Below are 14,383 nucleotides of genomic sequence, written 5' to 3'. Positions count from 1 at the left end.
TTTAGTGGAAATACAGAAGTCGAAGTGTTTTGTTTCCTTCACACCTTGAATCGATTTCTGAGAACCGTTTGACGCTAGCTATTATCATTTCTGGGTTATGACTATTACTGTTGAAACAGGAAGTGGTAAAAATCGACCACTTCCGGTTTAAGTAGGAGGTTGTTGAAGGAGATGGAATCTGTTCATGGGATGCTGAATCGATTCCCGAAAACCACTTGTCGATAGATTTTACCGCTTTAATTGTATGACAATAAACTGAAACCGGAAGAAATAGTGAATATGTACCACTTTCGGTTCTAGTAGAAATGCAGAAGTGGAAGTGGTTTGCTTCCTTGAGACCCTGAATCAATTTCCGAAAACCGTTTGTCGATAGCTGTTACGGTACTGTTTTATGAGTTATGAGTTAAAACCGCAAATTGCCGATTTCTACCACTTCTGGTAAGTAGGTGGTTTCTGAAGGAGATGGAATCTATTCTTAGGATGCTGGAACGACCGCTTATCGATAGCTCTTACCGTTTTTGCTGTGATACCTGTTGACAGATAGACAGACGGACGGACACAGCCGTTCTAAAGAACTTCAATTTCTTATGCATAGCATAGAGGCATCATTGTGATACAATGATAGCTACGTGATATATATAGAGACGTGCAGATGAACGGGGGTCTATGGATTCATACACACCCCTCCCAGAAAATTCTGAGCAAATGAAAAAATACTCCTATAGAAAAATAAATAGCAAATTCCACATTTTAGAAGTTGGAAAAGTCGGATCTCACTGAGAAATGAATTTTTTCTTCTATCATACCACTTTTGTGATGATCATCAGAGCTGGTAATTGCGCGTCAACAGTTTTTTTTTTTTTTTTTTTTTTTTTTTTTTTTGCAAATCACGTTTTTGGACGTTCAAAATGCTCAGCAATTACATTTTTTTAGTTTCTACCAGGAACGTAGCCAGAGTTCTGATTTGGGTGGGGGCATATATACTAAACTAGTAGTATAAATAGCAAACTAGTATTTATATACTAGTTTAAATATTTGGAAGGCAAGTCAAGATTTGGACCCCGTGCTCCCCTAGCTACATCCTTGGTTTCTACACAACTTTTTTCCGCTAGAAAGTACCCAAGTGAATTAAATAGCTGCATAAATTGCTTGCTATAGTACAACATGTAAATAAATTTTAGAAAAAAAAAATCATTCAAGTCATAGCCTTCGATGCGGGGGCTTGCGAATATGATTCCCGATGTGAACACTTGGTCGACGTTGAAAAAAAAAATGGTGGATCAAGACGACTAAAACTATAAGCCAGATGAGAGGGTTGAGACGCATGCTAACATGGAGAATACACTCATTTGTAGCTACAATATATGAAATGCACTACTTTTCGTAGTGACTCTGGCGTTTTTACCATGCCTTGAAAGAAAGGAAGCGAAACAGATACCCTACTAAGGCACCTGAAATGCCCGCGGCTGAGTCAATACTTAGAAACAATTTTGGCGGAACAAGAATGAGGAAAACCAATCTGGCAGGAGGGGGAGTAGAAATGACATGCCAATTCCAATGTGAAAACCCTCTGTGCAGCACAAATGAAAAAAAAAAAAAGTCTTATCAGATCCCCTCGTTTGCTTTCTTCTTCTCAATTCTTGGAATTCTAACCCGAAGCTAGTCAGTCATGTGATGTGCAAAGCAGAGAAATTCTTGGTTCATATTTGCGTTTTTTGCATACCGTTTGCGAGATAGGATGTACTCATAACTGATAGATGAGACTTATTATTATTATTCAAACTAATGAAATAAGGGGCGGGACAACTTCACACTTACCCGTCCGATTTTGAGATTTTTCTCCTCAAATCGTTAGTTTAGGTTAGTTGCTAAAATTATTATTTTCGAAAGAGTTCTTTTATACTAGAGGAGAGGAGGGGAGGGATAGTGTGAAGTTGTCCACCCATGAACAATATCCATATAGTTATACTGCATTATATAACTAGTTGCTCCTCAGTTTACGCAGTTCTGAAGCTGCCTATCTCAGTTTTGCAAAAGTAAATATTTTATTTGACAAATATGTTTGAGGACCAAGTGGCATGTAATTATAATCGTACTTCTTCTCTTTAATCAACATCATATTCGTATACATCGCTCTTTGTCATGATATGTATCATCATCATAATTAATTGCACATAATCTCTAGTCCATTAACATTAAATTATTATTATATTGTGCTAAAGATCGAACAAAATAACACGCACAAATTTTATACGTACCATGGAATATTTCAGAACGAAAATGATTCTCACATGTGAATATTATTATATTATTTAATCGTCAACATTATTTATATCTTGCTTACTGTCCGATCCTAATTCACAAATATTATACCTACGTAAACCAAGATTTCGAAGATAGACCCCCCCTGGTATGGCTTACGGTTCACGGGTATCCTTGCGAGCCACTGTTCTCAGCACTGTAATTTATTGAAGTAACTTATAGTACACTGGTACCCTTATGTCCCAGTCTAAATAGTGAGTCAATATATTACAGATTGTAAATAGAAACTGGTAGGTACTGAGAACAGATGCTAAACAACGAAAACAAAACATAATTAAAAACCAGAGACAAAAAATAATGTAAATATACATTAAATAATAAGTAAAACGAATATAAAGAGTTATCTACTAACATACTCCAGTAACACGAAGCTTATATATATCATATATATACACATAATCTTACCTTTCATCATGCTGTCTTGAATCTTCAGCGGTTCCTTGTTCTTGATAACATGGAGAAGAATCATCAACAGAAACAACAATTTCAGTTTTGCGACGTTTAGCGGCGGCTCGAGCAGATTTTGAGCGCTTATTTCGTTTTCTGGTTTTTGATAAAGGTCGTTTACGAGCCATTATGTATTTGCAGTATATCAGCTCACGCCTGATTGGTAACACCTTCAACTCGTTAGCTACACTGCGAAATAAGTGATAGTAGGACCTTGTAGTTGTCGAACATCCCGTCGAAAATGCGAGTGGCGCTAGCGTACAGATGTTCTTTTTAAAATGTTAACACTTTGCGCATTTATTCTCGAAATACATAAAGTACGTTGGTAATACATGATGAAGTATAATATCGAGAGGAAGAAGACATTTCAGTGTTTAGAACGATATATAAATGTTGAAGATCGCTGGCCTCTTTCGACAAATATAAGTAGTCAAAAAACGGACTTGCGCTGTGGTGTGCAGTTTAGTTGCATTTTTTCATTCCAATATCTAGTTCTTAAGATAATTAAAAACAAACCAAGCTTCAAGAAAAAATTAATACCATTTCATTCTAATCAATAATAATCAGGGAATAACATATTCAAGTTTCGGAACGAAATTTTTATTAATTATTGCACTAAATTGGAACAAATTTTAATTAATTATTAATTAATTATATAAGCGCATATTGATTATATCAACATAAAATTAATCATTACTACTATTAAATATATTGCTATAATGTTATATACTCAGATCATTTCGATAAATTGCGTTCTTTAGTAATTCTGAGTAGAGTGCCAACGCCCTTAATATGTTAGTACAAGTTTTATGCAAAATAAAATCAATACACATGACCAACGGTAACAGTGAAAAATTAGCTCAATTGTAATGGAATGGACAATGTGATGATCTAACTAATGAACTAATTGAGTAAACTAACGGATAGTTGATCATTAAATTGAAATTATAAAAGCCTATCTCAGCCTAAGTACTGAGTATATTCAAAAATTCATTTCAGACCGTTCACCTGTTTGGTTGTAAAAAGTTTTTTTTAATCCTGCTTTTATTAGTATTAGTAATCAATATTCAATGGATTGAAATAACAATCTGCTCTCTGTCACTCACGTTTGGTGAGTATTGATCTATAATTTAATTATTGTAACTGATATTTCGGCAAGAAATAAATTGTGTAACTATAAATATATTGTAAAGTTTCATAGGGTTCCCAATTTTTTTAGCCTAATATAAATCAAGAAAACACAAATTGAGCAAATACAAAAACCAATGCTTACATTGTTGCACGAACGTAGGTATTAAATATGTGGCCACTTTGCTTCCTTATAGGAACTGCATAAGACATTTTAACATAGTGATTAATTGTATCAGTTCATGGTAATTGAATTTTTTTCATCAAATAGTGGGGGGGGAAGAATCATTCTTACCCCCATCAAATGAAGTGAATTGAAGTATCGTCTAAATTAAATGATTTAAACTTTTTCTGGGCTGAGGTTTTGCCTTATTATAACATTTTTATCACACTCGGTTGAGCTGTTTTGGCATGATGATGTAATACACAATGATTTTATTAATATAAATTTTAAGGTATAGTTGTCGAATGTCCCGTATATACAGGATTATCAAGTATTTTACAATCTAGTATTTTTCCTATCCTGTGGGATATGAAGATTGTACAGAAAACACATGTTCTGTATTTGCTTATTGGTATGGTAGCAGTTCAAATTTTTAAGCCATACCAAACTCAATATGCTGGTTTTATGAAAGAATATTACAATCTGTTTTCTTTTTAAAACCGATCTTTATTTCAAGCTCTATACCTGGAAGAGAAAGAGTTAAGCACTTGATTTTCATTAAGTACCTGTTAATGAAAACGGTTAAGTAGTTAAATGTATGTTTCATATATTTTTAAATGTCAAAATAACCAGTGTATTGCATTGTATGTCAACCAATCTGCTTTTGTGTTTATGACTCGTATCCTGCATTTACAATGGAGAATTAATTGATTGATTTCTGGGATATTTCAGCAGCAGCGGAGAGTAGTGGAGATAAATGACAACTTTCATGCCTCTTGTCCTGTACGGTTGTGAAGCAGGGTCTCTTACTTTAACGGAAGAACGTAGACCGAAAGTATTTGAGGACAAGATCCTGAAACGAATATTGGGACCCAAGACAAACGAGAATGTGGAATGGCGGAAACTTCATAACAAGCAACTACATAATTCGTATCGTTTAAAAACATTCTTAGGGTAATCAAGTCTAGGAGGTTCAGATGGACAGGTCATGTAGCCAGAATGGAAGAAAGTAGGAACTCTTTCAAAGTTTTAACTGGAAATCAAAACGGTAAACGGCCATTCGGAAGACCTAGGCGCAGAAAGAAGGACAATATTAAGATAGATCTCGCAGAACTAAGAATACAAGGTAGAAACTGGATCCAGTTGGCTAAGGACAGAAGTTAGTGGAGAGCTTCTGTGAACGTGGCACTGAACCTCCGGGTTCCATAGGCCATAGAGTTAGCTAGTTAGAGTTAGAATTAACTTTATTTTAAAACAATAAAAGTAAACAACTAATAAGATTCTCTCTTACGGAAAACATTCGTCCTTTACTGATTTTTTAAAGAAAATCTTTATTGTAAGTGTCCATTATATTCACAATTATAGGTTTTTGTTCTAAATCACAATTAGGTCTTGTGTTGTCTTAAAAATGTTAATCAAATACAAAACTCAACTTTGATAGCCAATAACTCGAGAACCAAGATTTAGGTTTAGGATTTAATTTTTTGGGTTTTCGGCATCTAAGGCTATTTAGCCCTTCTCGTTTTGAGGGATGACGTCCTTCGGCGAGCACACAATCCGGGGAAAGGGAAGGAAGAAAGGATTGGGGAAGGAAGGAAACGGCCTGGGACCTATAAGTTAGGTACCACCCCGGCATTTGCCTGGTGTGAATGAGGAAAGCCCAGGAAAACTTCATTCAGGGTTGCTGGCCTGAAAAAGAGTTTTACACTTCCCGACCGAGTACACTTCCCGATCGAGGGACTCGAGAACCAAAGTTCTGTACAGGAAAATATTTTGCAAACTTACTAAGGTCGCCAAAGTCGACCACTATGTCAAGCGTAGACAAAATATATTTAGTTTCATTGGTCACCCAGTTTTTTTATGACTAAATCTAAACCCCGAATTTGATGATCCATAATTCGGAAACCAAAGAGCAGTATACCATATTTCATATACGTACTAGCTTGCCAAAGTTTATCACTTTGTGAAAAGTTTGATCAAGTTCAGAAAAATTTCATCAGTCACGTATATTATATCTTTGTGATTTTGCTTTTTTTTTAAGAAACATCAAGACAACATAAATTAATCCTCAGAGGACCAAGCGTCACTATGTTTTACCTTGGACCAAGGAAACGGGGAGGAGGAGGAGTTAAAAGTGTCTATTGTATATTATAATCTAGCAAGGTCTTACTGATCTCAAAATTAGTTTTATACACAAGGAAAATGTATTAATTTGATGAATCAAATACCACTTTTAAGCTAAAAATTTCAGGTTTCCCCCTTTACCTTCATACGAATATTACTCTCCAGCAAGCTCTTCAAAGACTTCTCGAAATACTCAGTATCAGCTGCGTCATTGCAGATGCTTCGGAGCGGCATAAAAGACATAGTTTCAAGAATCCTCTTGAGTACTCGAGTCTGAATGTAGGGTTCAATGTTGAACGGAGGTCTAAACTGCTTAACATGCTTTTTGTGATTGATCGTAAGAATCCCATCCCAGGTCATTACAAATTGAATAATATTGGTCCTTTATTTCTATTCATAATAGGTAAAACTTCTGTTTTTTTTTTAATAGTGCCTCCCTTTCACAATTAGTAGTAAAGCTATAGACAGTTATTTGTCAACTATACAGGGTGGCCCAAAAGTAGGTATACACCCCTGCAATAATCAAGTATAACATTCTAGTTTATGCATTTATTTATTTTGGTTCTTCCGAGCTTAAGATATAAGTAAAAACACATTAAGAACAAATAATAAAGAAACTAAGTCTACCTGATGTATAACAATAAGAAATTATATAAAATGCAATGAGCTGATCAGTACGATACTGTATATCTACTTTTGGGTCACCCTGTATATCTACACAGTTGCCAGCTAAAGGTTGTAACTAAACAAAAATGTCTTAAAATTCAAAGTCTGTAATTCGACCAAGGGAGAAAGGGGATATTGTGTGTTCCCTGTCCATATTTTCATTTGTTATTCAGAGAGAAAACACACACACACAAAAGACTTTTCCCAAGGAAAGTACTTTTTAGGCACTTGCTGACACAAAATAAAAATATGAAGAACGGAGTCACAAAAATTCAAGATGAAAAACCGAAATTTAAAGGTCTGGACGTGGTCCCCCTGGTCCCCCAGGGTTACGCAAAACAAGCATTGAGTATATAAGTATTTCATCACACACACACACACACACACACACACACACACACATATATATATATATATATATATATATATATATATATATATATATATATATATATATATATAATATGATAATGATCTATAACGGAAAATATAAACAAGCGACGTTATTATCAATGTGCAACCAATTATTATTTATACTTCTTGAATATATTTAGTTATTTATAAAAGAAAAGTTCTCAAAAAGAATGAACACTCACAAACATAAACATGCTCGAATAGAAACAGAGGTAACATGTCAGAGTCAAAAGGAACACGAAAACGGGAAGAAGGGCGTGTGTGCGGGGGTTTTTATGAAAGAAATAAATTTACATAACAAACATGATAGACTGTACAGGCCCTGAAGGTATGCACATAATTATAATAAAACCAGCACATAAACTGCAGGAAACAGCCACAATAAATGTCAATTTTAATTAGGTGGACGTTAAACGCTCAAAGACTTACTTATACAAAACTGAATCGACAATTAATTTCATTCTTAGAATGGGCCACAGACACACTTTCTGTCTATATATACTCACAGGTGGTCCCCCAAAATAGTGGATCCAATAGACCTCCCAACTATATTGTTCATGCGTGGATTAAGTACTTTGAATAAACCTAACTTATCCTTGTTTTCGCTTTTATCATATATATATATATATATATATATATATATATATATATATATATATATATATATATATATATATATAATGATAAACTTTTATTTAAGTTACAACTTGTATATGTTCATCAGTGTTTAGGAGAATGTGTATCACTATTAGGGTATGATTTCATTGTCACAACTATGCGTGTCACTGTTAGAAGAATGTGTGTCACTGTTAGGAGTATGTGTATCACTATTAGAAGAATGTTTGTCACTGTTAGGAGTATGCGTGTCAATGTTAGAAGAATGTACGTCACCGTTAGGAGTATGCGTGTCACTGTTAGAAAAATGTGTGTCACTGTTAGGAGTATGCGTGTCACTGTTAGAAGAACGTATGTCATTGTTAGGAGTATGTGTCACTGTTAGAAGAATGTATATCATTCTTAGGAGTATGCGTGTCATTGGCAGAGAAATGTGTGTCACTCTTAGGAGTATACGTGTCACTGTTAGAAGAATGTATATCACTGTTAGGAGTATGCGTGTCATTGTTAGAAGAATGTATATCACTGTTAGGAGTATGCGTGTCATTGGCAGAGAAATGTGTGTCACTCTTAGGAGTATACGTGTCACTGTTAGAAGAACGTATGTCATTGTTAGGAGTGTGCGTGCCACTGTTAGAAGAATTTGTGTCACTATGAAAACCGAAGAAATAAGAGTGTAACTCTCGCTGATTAGAGGTTAGTACACTGTACATGTGCCTTTCGTGCACAAGGTGAGTTCAATTCTCAATGGGAGTGCTTCAAAGACACTATACTGATCGAGATAGCATTTTAAATGTAGCTTTTGTCCTCTTCAGCCCCACTGCTGTGCTGATAAAGAACGTAAATACGAATCAGATAGCACTTTAAAGTGTAGCTCTTGTCCTCTTCAGCCCCACTGCTGTGCTGATAAAGAACGTAAATACGAATCAGATAGCACTTTAAAGTGTAGCTCTTGTCCTCTTCAGCCCCACTGCTGTGCTGATAAAGAACGTAAATACGAATCAGATAGCACTTTAAAGTGTAGCTCTTGTCCTCTTCAGCCCCACTGCTGTGCTGATAAAGAACGTAAATACGAATCAGATAGCACTTTAAAGTGTAGCTCTTGTCCTCTTCAGCCCCACTCCTGTATTGATAAAGAACGTAAATACGAATCAGATAGCACTTTAAAGTGTAGCTCTTGTCCTCTTCAGCCCCACTCCTGTATTGATAAAGAACGTAAATACGAATCAGATAGCACTTTAAAATATAGCTCTTGTCCTCTGCAGCCTCACTGTTGACGAAGAATGTAAATACAAATCAGATAGCCCTTAAAATGTAACTCTTGTCCTCTTCAGCACCATTGCTGACAAAGAACGTAAATACAAATCAGATAGCACTTTAAAGTATAGCCCTTGTCCTCTTCAGCCCCACTCCTGACAAAGAACGTAAATACTTAAAAACGTAAATGCAATCAACCAATCACAAAGAAACAAGAGATGATATGAAGATTAGGGTTTGTATTTAGCCTTCTAATACTTAGAAAGTACTGTAAAACAAAGATAGCAGTATTTCTGAAAACGTTGTTTTTTGTCATTCACTTTGACCACTTGTGTCAATTTAATACAACACGCAACGGGAAGTCAAATCACGCACTTTGTATGACATAATAATGAAAGACCTCACTGTTTGTTGCACCTGCAACGATAATTAACCAATTATGTTAATTTCAAGTAATTATCTTAATTATTTTAGTTAATCATAATTTCTAGTGGTACGAGTTGACCATGAATGTCATATTTTTTTAGCTCCATGCAAAATGGAGTGTTTTTGTTGATGGTTGTTAGGAAGATAGATAAATAACTGTCATAGTAGTGGTTTTCTGGACTACATTCTTCATTAATTTTAGCAAATCGACATTATAAATACACACTGTATTTATTTAACCACGGGTGTTTCTGGTGAAGAGACGAGGGGGACAAGTCACCCCTAACATTTTGAGTAGATCAGCAGATGTATTAAGGTGAAAGTACTTACGTGCAGTGGTGTTATTCAGCCAGTTTGCACTAGTTCGCCGAACCGGTTGTTAAAATTTTTCATGTTCCCAGAAACGGATGTTAAAATTATATCTCCACCTTCTAGATCCAGTACTTACGAAAATAATCTCCAGTACCATTTTTGAATATATCTAGTAAGCCTAGGTACTTTTCGTTTCGAGCTTTTAAGAAGTCCCATCACGGCGAAATTAAAATCTCGCAAATTTTACAGTAATTATGTCATATCTTCAAATAGATAAAGCGTAATCGAAAAGTGGAACAAGATCTCCCTACACAATATTATTTTATATGAGATACCGTTACTACGACTCATTTATCTGCTTTCGATTTTCAGCCATTAAAGAAAATCGGCATTTATTTTCGCGTTTCTAAATGGCTCCGAACGGAAAGCTACTAGGCGACTCGTGATAACGGTACCTCATGCAAAATTATATTGACTAAAGCGCTCTTGTTCCACATTTCGAATACCATTTATCTATTTGATGATATCACATAAGTACTGTAAAGTTAGAGGTATTTTAATTTCGCAGTGATTAGGCCTTTTAAAGAGACAATTAAGATATGCTGCAGTTGAAACATGGTATTTTCTATACCATATTATTAATGGGATATGATTCTTTCGATTTGCAAACCCAGTTTTTTCTGTAACATATGTTTAATTTCCGATCAAAAACGCAAAATGTACGAAGTGCTGATCCAAAATCATACGAAATGGGACTCCTAATATTTTTAGAATCTACTGACCATATATTAGAGTCTACTATTATTATTATATCATGTATTAAATCACCAAAGTACTATAATATTAACTCAGCGTCTATACTAATAATAAAACTGGTTGTTAGATGATTCTAATGCTCATATGGAAGAAGTATAGAAATAGAAAGAATAAGTGAATGTCTTAACTGTTGTTACGTACTATATGATTACATTGTGTTTCTTCTTGTATGAAAGTTGTTTTCTGAGTTCTTTGGTGTGATGGAAGTAAAACAATTGAAGTAAAGAAAAACTACAATTAATGAATGGTATTGAAGCACATAATTACAATGTGAAGACGAAGAGGTTACGTAAGTTACGTAATGAGTTTTGCGTATGGAAGCTTATAAATTTATAGCAAGTGACATAACAATGTGGTATAAAACTTGTGACGAACGCCAATGGTAAGACAAAACGCAAAAAGTTGTCTTATAACAATCTTGTGCTGACTGAAGTGGAATCTCATTGAAAAACACAGCCAGAAAGGAAAGACGGTGACAACAAGTTAGATACTGGAAAGTTTAAAGATCGGAAAGTAGAAATAGATTTGTTTGAAGTTTCAAAGAAAAGCATATGAGTTAAGAGAAGCTAGATAATAGGAATTAGCTAGTTGATGGAGCATTTCGAACATTGCTAAATAGTAAAGGCATGGTATCACGGAGATAGCACAGCTAAGAAGCATGAGTAACAGAAGAAACCTGGGGCAACTAGGGAAGAAAAAGTATGGAAACAGTTACACTGAATATTGTAAATAAAGTGTCCTTGAGGGTGTTAAACTGAGAATGAAGACGGTAAGTTGACAAAGTCAGGGCCGTCAGTACAATAGCCGTAAAGATGACAAGAGAAATTTTAAAGAACAGGGAAATTTGAATAATGTACATGGAAGTAAATTCAATGGAAATAGAAAGCTAACAAGGAGAAGAAACTATTCGGCTAATATAGAAGCTAAGGATGGAAATTAGTCTTCGACTAGTAAAATACAGCTCGAGAAAGATGGAAAAGATGCATTGAGTTGTATAACAGAAAGAACAGACTGTATTTTGGGCATTAACAAAGAGAACGAAATAAACAAGAATGGCAAAGGAATTGCGATACTAAAAACAAGTTTGAAGAAGGTAACGTACTATTGTATTTTTTAAGAAGAATATGGGAAAAGAAAAGAAAAATATTCGAAATTTGTAATCAAATGAGTACAGAGTAGTCATAAGACTTCTTTAAAAAGTGAAGATTGCATTAGCTTGAAAAATAAATAAAATAAAATAACATATATGAGGATTATATGAGTACAGTGCCGCAAACGTATTTAAGAGCACACAATATGAATCCACGGATCTAGCGCAAAGCTGGTACAGAAGAAGACGATGGTGGGGAAGGTTTTCAACATAGCACCCATGGCACATCTTGAGCATGTTACAAAACATACAGTACTTATTTACTTGTCTTAATAGAACGTGTAACTTCCACAAGCGGCCATACAACTGTTAGGATGGATAGTCGGTCAAATACTTAGGTAATGTCTGTTTGGGAAATCATCGTTGTCATAGCCGGCTGGTGGTCAGGCGCCATTTCATCATGCCACACACGTTCTCGATAAGGTGTAAGTCCGAAGACCAGCAGGCTACAGTATAGAGCATATACTGAACAGAATACACTGAGTTCACTTTGCGGTATGGGGACAACCGATATGCTGCTGGAAGATGAGATCCGAGACAGTGTCCAGATAAGACTGGAGGACAGAACTTACACCCTGTATGCACAATATACTTGTCATATTTCCCTTGAATGAGAACCAGAGGCGAATGGAGGCTTATTTTCAGCTCCCCTTTTAACAAAGTAAAGTATGAGTTCCATATGGCAAGTGAAAACACGCTGTAATTTTCCTGCCACCTGTAAGTTTACATGCGCACACAGGACGTCACTGTCTCTAAGCTAGAAACTACTCTCATCACTGAAAACCATCACCCTCAACTCGTCTTGCCACTGTAATCTCTCGATATCACCAGGAAAGTTCTTGGGGGATGAACAGGTATCAGGAGTAATCGTACGAAAAGAATGCAGGATGGTACCTCAATCTTCAGTAATCGGTAGTTTTGTGTTCATGCACTTATTGTGTTTAGTGTTTAGAGAACCATGGTGTATCTGATTGCACTAGTGGTCACCATACTGCCAGTTATGGAGCTACCCGAATGATCCTTTCTAGGAGCACTTCGGTCCGTCGTGGAGGCACTGAAAAGGCGATATCGGCAATGAGAACCCTCTGCTTCTCGTCGTATATAACACCGATGAACCACTGACACGACATGACATGTGAGCGGTACTTCAATGGAACGACCTTCCGATTTCTCGCTGCCTCAGTATATGGCCACGCTTGAAGATATTTAATTGTACCATAGATGTTTGCTGCATCGTCCTGAGATTGCAGACACACAATGTAATCCACACTTTAACTATACAAGTCTTGTTGTCCAACAACTTTCATACTAGTAGCAGCATACCTGCTACAGACATTACAACCAGCCTATCTTTTAAGGTGACCAGTGTGTTGGGTCCCCAAAAGAAAGATCAGCATGCCCTCGAGACAAAATAAAGTCTCCTGGGCATTGGCACAAAAGAATGATATACAGTATTTACATATTCGGGAAACAATGAATAACAACTACGTAACACCACAGAAAAGAAACACACACGCACAAGAAGTGTCAGAGCTGTCCATAAATACGAAAAGCACTATTCATTCTCATCCGAAGTTTTTGTCATATCTGCGTCTGTCGTTGAGTAACTGTTCCTCAGTGTATCATTTCACTTCTGTCCAAAGTGTTGGATATGCGGTCTTTTTGAAGCTTTTAATGCGAGGAAATTTTTTTGCGAATATTTTTACTTCAAACTTAAAGTGCGAGTATTATCCGAGGGCGACTAATACGCGAGTAAACACGGTAGGGCTCTGTTGGGTGAAAGCTTTTCAGACAAAGGAAAGGAACTCTATGTAGTATTCGCATATTTAGAAAAGGCTATTAACTTCTTGAGCTAGATAAACTGAAATATGTTGCGGATGAAAGATCAGACTCAGAAGAAACTTACACTTGAATCAAATATTCAAGTTTAGAATACAATAAATGATACAAGATAGTAAAGTTAGAAGAGGTATTTGACAAAACTTTTGCCTTTCAGTGACGTTGAATTGACGTGAATATTTAGAAGTATAGTGATTAGGAAATAGATTAACTTGATAGGAACTAGAACGATTAGTATTTACTTTTCAGATAAAGCCATTGTTGCGGAATCTGAATAGAAAATCAATGTGATTGTCAGAAAAGATAAAAAGAAGCTGTGGAAATAGCTTGAGTTGGGAATAAATATGAAAAATATTAAAATAATGGTAGCTGGACTGATTGAGGATATGACAATTGTAGAAATCTGATAAGTTTTCAATAAATGGGTAGTATTATTAACGAAGATATGGAATATAAACGACAAATGAAAGCAATGAGAGAAATGTGAAATGTCTTTAAGAAGATGTAACGATAAGCCAATGAGGGAGGATGATAAAAATTGTATAAAGGAATATAATGTGAAATAATTTAAAGTATATTAGGACATAGTTGGATAAGAAATCATACCTTGAATGATGTGGTAAAAGGTATGATGAAAGGGAAAGAGATATAAAAGTATAAAATAGTATTAATGGTATTATTTCTACATAAGGACCAAAATTTCC

General features: G+C 35.4%; 1 protein-coding gene across 1 annotated transcript in view; it reads right to left on the bottom strand.

The window, feature by feature from the left end:
- The window catches only part of LOC145690032 (uncharacterized), a 48,568-nt gene that overhangs the window by 12,281 nt on the left and 21,904 nt on the right, over window positions 1–14,383 (bottom strand). The window lies entirely within an intron of this gene.

This window comes from Thermobia domestica, chromosome 7, assembly GCF_964235325.1.
Source record: "Thermobia domestica chromosome 7, izTheDome1.hap1.1, whole genome shotgun sequence".
NCBI classification, from domain to species: Eukaryota; Metazoa; Arthropoda; class Insecta; order Zygentoma; family Lepismatidae; genus Thermobia; species Thermobia domestica.
Note: the sequence above shows the minus strand (reverse complement) of the source record. Positions and strands in the feature narration are given on the sequence as shown.